At 44.2% G+C, this 8036-nt stretch overlaps 1 pseudogene; it reads left to right on the top strand.

The window, feature by feature from the left end:
* The first annotated feature begins 6269 nt into the window (after positions 1–6269).
* Positions 6270–7136, top strand: LOC120093860 (phosphomannomutase 1-like; annotated as a pseudogene).
* The last annotated feature ends 900 nt before the right edge of the window (positions 7137–8036 follow it).

Here is an 8036-nt window from a genome sequence, read left to right as displayed (position 1 = left end):
GACAGGCTTTCTTGTTAAGGCTCACCTTTGTAGGTCAGCTCATCTAGGCCTACCACTGCTGAGTAATAATCAGGCTACAATCTGTCGGGAAAGAGCTCTTGCAACATGCTGTGTCAGTCTGCCAGGTAAACAGTCAGTGTGTATGCCCAGAGCTGTGCTTACGTCTGTCTTCCAGGGAAAACTCCCTCCCTACTGGCCTCCAGGCTGTGCCTCCACCCTGCCTCTCTGTCTTGTTCTCTAGGGCTGCCCAGTCTTTCCCTGGGAACCAGGTCAAGATCCCTTGATGTCAGGTGTCATAAGGCATGAATCAGGGCCCTGCAAGAAGGAGGTGAGAGATGTGGGCCAAAGCCAAGCTGGAAGGTTTAGTGAATGATTGATCTAGTCAATAGCCATTATCTATCTACTAAGATAAGAATCTGCATATGATGGGTCATCTCTCTATGGGAGAAGTTCAGGTAGCTAAAAATCATAGTTTGGTAAAGAATTACTCAGCTTTTTCAAGCCTTCAGTGGGATTTGAATTTTACACAGGTATGAGCTTCATAATGAAAAAAATGGCTACCTCTTCTCTCTTATCTGGTGATTAGATAAAAAAAAATATTGTTCTATAAGTGGTCTCAGAATGTCTGAATTTTTCAAAGATTTACTTTGCAAAGTGTTGAGAGCCTGGTGACCAGGTCTCAAGTGCTTCAGTCTCAAAGACATGACAACCACGGCCACCTAAGTTTCTCTCCTATACTCACATCCATTTGATAAAATGGATTCTTGGTGGTTGCAATGAGTCCTGTGATTTCTCTGGCCTTGGACCTCCGGCTTAGGGCATGAGAGGGGGCTCAGGTGTAGTACTTATAAATAGTGAGGGATCCTGAGAGACACAGCCAGAATACAGCAAATACAGAGGCGAATGCAAGCAGCAAACCACTGAACTGAGAATAGGACCCCCGTTGAAGGAATCAGAGAAAGAACTGGAAGAGCTTGAAGGGGCTCGAGACCCCTTATGAACAATGCCAAGCAACTAGAGTTTCCAGGGACTAAGCTACTACCTAAAGACTATACACGGACTGACCCTAGACTCTGACCTCATAGGTAGCAATGAATATCCTAGTAAGATCACCAGTGTAAGTGAAAGCCCTTGGTCCTGCTAAGACTGAACCCCCAGTGAACATGATTGTTGGGGGGAGGGTGGCAATTGGGGGAGGGTGTGGAGGGGAACACCCATAAAGAAGGGGAGGGGGAGGGATTAGGGGGATGTTTGCCCGGAAACCAGGAAAGGGAATAACATTCAAAATGTAAATAAGAAATACTCAAGTTAATAAAAAAATGTAAATAAAATAAGCAAAAAAATGACTGCGTTCTATCTCAGAAAAAAAAATAGTGAGGGATAGTGCAGAGGACAATGGGTAGGGATGCATGGTGATACAGAAAATCAAAGAATGATTTCCTAAGGATGCAACTGTAACTGAGCCTAGAAAGGGACATAGGATTCTATATTGCGTGATCAGGGGATTGGACTTATGTTATACTGATGTTCACTATAAATGATTAATTCATTTGGAACATTTAGTCAAAAGGATTTGCTAGCATCACAAGAGGACTTATTCCAGGCATCTTAGTATTTTTCCCTGCTACCACCCCAGTGAGGGGCTCCATGGTTTGAACCCTTTGTGACATGGTTTATAGTGTGAGCATTTGAGAGACTGTCATGGATGGTGACTCTGAAAAGCCAATGAAAGGGATCAGCATATTGAGGTAAGATGTTGAGCTATGTCATTGTTACCACTTTTCTCTTTGAAAATTACCATATTCCTCCAGGGTAAGGATGGTTTCTTACTCATCTCTCTGTCTTCAAGTGCCACCTATCTGAATGTTCCCTTCAGGTTTTTCATCATTAATCGAGTGTCTGCCAAGTGCGTATCAACAGATGACTAACACCCAGTCTTGTGAGTGGAGCAAGATGATCCGAATTCATCTTGATGAGTGAAGCAGACAGTTGGAACCCAAGGTCACTGTTTCCAACTTGGATATGCAGGAGAGCCAGTGGCATGCTTCCGCAAGCAGAGGGGTTGTCCCAGTGAAGGGAACAGAGGGAAGAAAGAATTGCAAGAATACTGTGATAATTCCTTAGGGTATCAGTAATAAAGAACCGCAATCTGAATGGTCAAAATAACCACAGTGTAGAAGGGTAGAAACTCAAGATCCAAGAATTGTTAGAGCCAGGCTCCCAGTCAAGATTTCAGGGTAAACCTGTTTTGTCCCATTCTCTGAGTGCATTGACATTGCTCAAAGTCCTTGAATTTCTTTGGCTTGTAGATACATCACTTCTGTTTCTGCCTTTTTGTGTCTGTTCATGTCTTTTCTTATAAGGTTATCAATCCCATTGGATTGGATCCCATTTTAATTACATGTGATATTATCCTAACTTGACCATGAAGGCTTTATTTTCCATTAAGACCCCATTTTTTGCAACTTAGTAATATGGTCTCTAATACTTCTTGGGACAAGTGCACTACTATTCTACAACTGATAACATAATCTATGAAAAAAAAAAAACCCAACAACTCATGTTGGCAACAGCATAAGAACTGAGTAAAACATAAAACATCATAAAGAATATGAAGTTTTGGAATGTTACCTTCTTGCCTGAGCTTTGAGAATTAATGTGTAGGAAATGGGGTCCAGGGTTTAAACATATCAAAGGGAGAGATTGTCTTTTACTTTTGTGTGTTCTGTTGGGGCTCGAACCCAGGGCCTTGTGCATGTGAAGTAAGCATCCTACCAGGAGTTAAGTTCTCAGTCTCAGATATTATCTTCTAATGGTGATGCTTCTCTGTATGTTATGAGGGAGCATCAGTGGGGTCCAAAGAGTCATATGCTCTTGCTGTCCTCCTCTGCTGCTTATGATGAGAATCAGAGCAATTAGAGATGTTGGGTCCATTATAGTCTCATGGAGCTGGCTGGTTGATGGTATCTGAGAGAGACAATGTTAATGTGATGAGGAAGACTGAGAAAAGAAATGAACTCTCACATATAGGCAATCGAAGATGTTGCTGAAGGTTGGTGATGCTGTTAGAGGACTTCACTTGAAATCCTTCTGGAAAGACAGACACCTAAAAGAATCAGTGGGTTGAGAGATTTCATTTCAAAAGGTATAGTGGGGTTAGACCAAATAGAAGGGGGCAAAAAAAAAGGAAAAAAAAAACCAAAGCAAACCAAAACCAAACTCAAAAACTTCAGGGAAGGAAGGGAGGGAGGAAGGAAGGAAGGAAGGAAGGAAGGAAAGAAGAACAAGTCAGATACCTTACCCTGTGGAATTCAGAGGAAGCAAACTTGGTTTGCAATGTGTTTGTTTTTTGAGAGAGTAAGAGTTCTGGGGCAAGTTCAAGCATGCAGAAGCCCAGTATGAAAGCAAAGAGATAACACTAGAGAAAGTTCATGATCAGATGTGACTTTTACATAACACCTCTTTTTTTTTCTTTGAAATATACAATCTCCTTGCTTAAGAAAATGACAACGCGAATTCAAAGGGCTGTTATCTCTTCACACAAGCACAGCCTTGGAAATGGCCTGAGAGGTCACCACTCATCTGTATTTTTCCAATGAAAATGAATTGAAAACAGTGTTATTGTCGTCGTCATCGTCATTGTCATCATCATTATTTTGCCGTTATACAGATGCCTCCTAGCAAAGTTCCCAGAAGTCAGAACCAGGTAAACAGTAACCACTCACCTGTTTAATAAATACTGTTTGCTAGAGGACATGCTTATAATGTGTGATGCTTTTAACTAAATATTTATCACAAATAATAGAAATAATGACAGCAACAACAACAACAACGACAACAACAGTAGTACTAGAAAGGAAAGAGCAAGACAAGAAGCTGACCAAGCAGCTTGCTATAGCCCCAAGGCCCTACTGCCACATAAGATTGCAAAGGACTCATAAGCTTGGCTTCACACCTGTCAATCACTGGTGCTGTTCATCCCGTTAAGGACAACAAAGGTGTGTGGCAAGTGAAACCTGTAAGGAAGTGCAGGAAGGAATGTACCATGGTTCAGAAGGTGGGACACGTGATGCCTCTGTGATATGAGGGGATACTGAACCGTGGAATAGCAGAGACTCAGAACAAACCACTTTTTAAAAAAAGTGATGAAGACCCTCCTTTTATGCTGGGTGGCAATTTTCCAAGGAGATCCTGAACAGGTCTTGTTAATTGACAGACTACCTTGACTCAGCAATGTGGTGAAATGCTGGAGAATAAGGGTGGAAGTGTCAAGAGGTGATGAATGGCCCCTAGTGCCTAGTCCAGTGCCGGAATACAATAGTTGCCTCTGAGTATCCATGGGGGATTGGTCCCAGGACTCTCCTGCAGATAACCATGTCCTCAGTTGCTCAGCTTTCTTATATAAAAGGTACAGTATTTACATGTAGTCTACTCTCATCTCCAAACCCTTCCATGTACTTCAAATCATCTCTACACAGCTCACCATAGCTCTCAGATCATAAATCCCATATAAACACTTACTATCTTGTATGATTTATAGAAAAGTGGCCAAAAAAAAAATGAGAGTTCTGGGACCAATCCCCCATGGAGACTCAGAGGCAACTACTGTGTCCAGGAATTGGACTAGGCACTAGGGGCCATGCATCACTTCTTAATATTTCCACCCTTACTAAGCCACTACCCAAAGACTATACATGGACTGACCCTGGGCTCCAACCTCATAGGTAGCAATGAATATCCTAGTAAGAGCACCAGTGGAAGGGGAAGCCCTGGGTCCTGCTAAGACTGAACCCCCAGTGAACTAGACTGTTGGGGGAAGGATGGTAATGGGGGGGAGGGGAACACGCATATAGAAGGAAAAGGGGAGGGGTTAGGGGGATGTTGGCCCGGAAACTGGGAAAGGGAATAACATTCAAAATGTAAATAAGAAATACTCAAGTTAATAAAGAAAAAAATAAAAAAATAAAAATAAAAAGGCTAAAAAATATTTCCACCCTTATGAAATTATTTTTCAAAATATTTTTCGTGTGGAATTTTCACATATAGAACTGACTTTGGATTGTGATTATGAGGTTCTTTTTTGTGCGTGTGTGCGTGTGTGCATGTGTGTGTGTGTGTGTGTGTGTAGACACATAAATACATGTGGCAATCATGCATGTCTGTCCACAAACACGTGGAGTCAGAAGACTACCTTACAAGTCCACCCTCAGGAATAACATATTATGAATGTGCTTTGACAAAGGGTCCCATTAGTCGGTAACTCAGCAATTAGACTAGACTGACTGGCCAGCGAGCTTTAGCAGTCTGTCTCCTCCTCCCATTTCTAGGATTACAAGCTTGTGCTTAGACTCGACAGTTTTTTTTTTTTTTTTTATTAACTTGAGTATTTCTTATATACATTTCAAGTGTTATTCCCTTTCCCGGTTTCCGGGTAAATCCCCCTCCCCCCTCCCCTTCCTTATGGGTGTTCCCCTCCCAACCCTCCCCCCATTGCCGCCCTCCCCCCATAGTCTAGTTCACTGGGGGTTCAGTCTTAGCAGGACCCAGGGCTTCCCCTTCCACTGGTGCTCTTACTAGGATATTCATTGCTACCTATGGGGACAGAGTCCAGGGTCAGTCCATGTATAGTCTTTAGGTAGTGGCTTAGTCCCTGGAAGCTCTGGTTGCTTGACATTGTTGTACTTTTGGGGTCTCGAGCACCTTCAAGCTCTTCCAGTTCTTTCTCTGATTCCTTCAACGGGGGACCTATTCTCAGTTCAGTGGTTTGCTGCTGGCATTCGCCTCTGTATTTGCTGTATTCTGGCTGACAACACCATGCTCTTATACCCTCGGTGTAAGTTTGGGTATCTGTTTCCTCTTTGTCTCTACCACTCCAGTCTTTCTGAAATGAGTTCATGTAGTTTTGAATTCCGGCCCTATCTCAATTTCCATCAAAGCCCAGGTTCTGAATGCCATTTTTCCTTCCCTTAAACAATCTCACTAGGAATTCTACTTCTGAGAGCTCCTTTTTTGAGTCAGGAGGAGGGATGTGCAAATACTACTCCTGTCTGCTTTACTGTTTGATAGCTAGTGTGTCAGTGGATGTCACTACTATCTATGAAAGTCCTGCTAGATGCTGGCCAAGCGTCTGAATGTGAGCCACAGTACACTCAGTTGCCTCCAACTTAGGGAAAGATGCTGGCATTGCTGTACTGTCCTTACCAGTATCAGATGAGTCACTTGTCATTTGTAGGGTGGGGTGGGACTAGAAATGATGACAAGTGGTGCGCGGAGCTACAGCCATGGCAGCAGCTGTCGAGGGCGCCTGCAGGAAAGAGCGCGTCCTCTGCCTGTTTGATGTGGACGGGACCCTCACGCCAGCTCGCCAGAAAATTGATCCTAGGTATCAGCCTTCCTGCAGAAGCTACGAAGCAGGGTGCAGATCGGCGTGGTGGGTGGATCTGACTACTCTAAGATCGCTGAGCAGCTGGGTGATGGGGATGAAGTCATTGAGAAGTTTGACTATGTGTTTGCTGAGAACCGGACAGTGCAGTATAAGCACGGACGGCTACTCTCCAAGCAGACGATCCAGAACCACCTGGGAGAGGAACTCCTACAGGACTTGATCAATTTCTGCCTCAGCTACATGGCCCTACTCAGACTGCCCAAGAAGCGTGGAACCTTCATTGAGTTCCGGAATGGCATGCTGAACATCTCGCCCATTGGCCGCAGCTGCACCCTGGAGGAGAGGATCGAGTTCCCGGAGCTGGACAAGAAAGAGAAGATCCGGGAGGAGTTCGTGGCAGCCTTGAAGACAGAGTTTGCTGGCAAGGGGCTAAGGTTCTCCCGAGGAGGTATGATAAGCTTCGACGTCTTCCCTGAGGGCTGGGATAAGCGCTACTGCCTGGACAGTCTGGATGAAGACAGCTTCGACATCATCCATTTCTTTGGAAATGAGACCAGTCTTGGTGGGAATGACTTTGAGATCTATGCTGATCCCCGGACAGTCGGCCACAGCGTGGTCTCCCCTCAGGACATTGTACAACGATGCCGAGAGCTTTTCTTCCCAGAGACAGCGCACGAGGCATGACGGTGCCCACAGCTGAGCATTGGACCTTCAAAGAGCTCTGACCAGGCCTGAAGACAGAACCATGGGGTGCCACGGTTCCCCTCCCACTGGCCCAACACCTAGCATCCTGAGGGGCACTGCAGGTTACCTACACAGGACCAGGTCTGTGTGGGAACCGTCCCTAGCCAAGTGGCCCCTGACGAGATGCATCCCTGCACTCTACCCTGATGGCCCTGGCCTCTTCGCTGCTGGTTTTGGGGACAGAATAGGTTTCACCACTCTGGAGCCTGCTAGCCACAGACTGATAAGGGGTGGATTGGCAGGGAAGGTGCATTACTCAAAGGACTTTGTCACAGACATTAAAGTTCACAAGACAAAAAAAAAAAAAAGAAATGATGACAATATGCAGAGCTATGCATCCCTCCTGCAAACATGTAGCCAGGCAAATAAGGTGACCCTTTACTATTCTAATTTTCGTCCTGCAGCTGTGAACTATGTGTCTGGACTCAAGCAACCTGATTGAAAGTAGTCAAGAAAATTTGTATGTGTACTGAACATGCTCAAGATTTTTAGTCTTGTCATTAGCCTGTAAAGAATATAGTATAGCCACTGCTTACATAGAACTGTCAACATAACTAGAGATTATGAGTAATTTAGGGATGATTTAAGTGTGGAGGGGCATATTTGTAAGGTATGTACACATATTGGACTTTTATTTTTATGCTTTGTACTATTAAAGTTTTTTTTTTAAAGAATTTCACATGTGTATGCAGTGAAAGATGATCACATTCATCCTAACTCGCCCTCTAATTCTCCCATATTTCTTCATAACACCCTCCCTCCCCAACTTCATATCGTTTTTTATTTCTGATAAGCTGTTGAATTTCATTAGTGATGTCCACATGTTTATGGATGCGGGGCTGTGCACCACCGCATGGGAGAACTACTGGTGGCCACAATCTCCTCCTCTGCTGCCGCTGCTACTGCT

The sequence above is a fragment of the Rattus norvegicus genome, chromosome 7 (genome assembly GCF_021556685.1).
Source record: "Rattus norvegicus strain SHRSP/BbbUtx chromosome 7, alternate assembly SHRSP_T2T, whole genome shotgun sequence".
Taxonomy (NCBI): domain Eukaryota; kingdom Metazoa; phylum Chordata; class Mammalia; order Rodentia; family Muridae; genus Rattus; species Rattus norvegicus.
The sequence above is the reverse complement of the archived record's forward strand: the minus strand, read 5'-3'. Positions and strand labels throughout refer to the sequence as shown.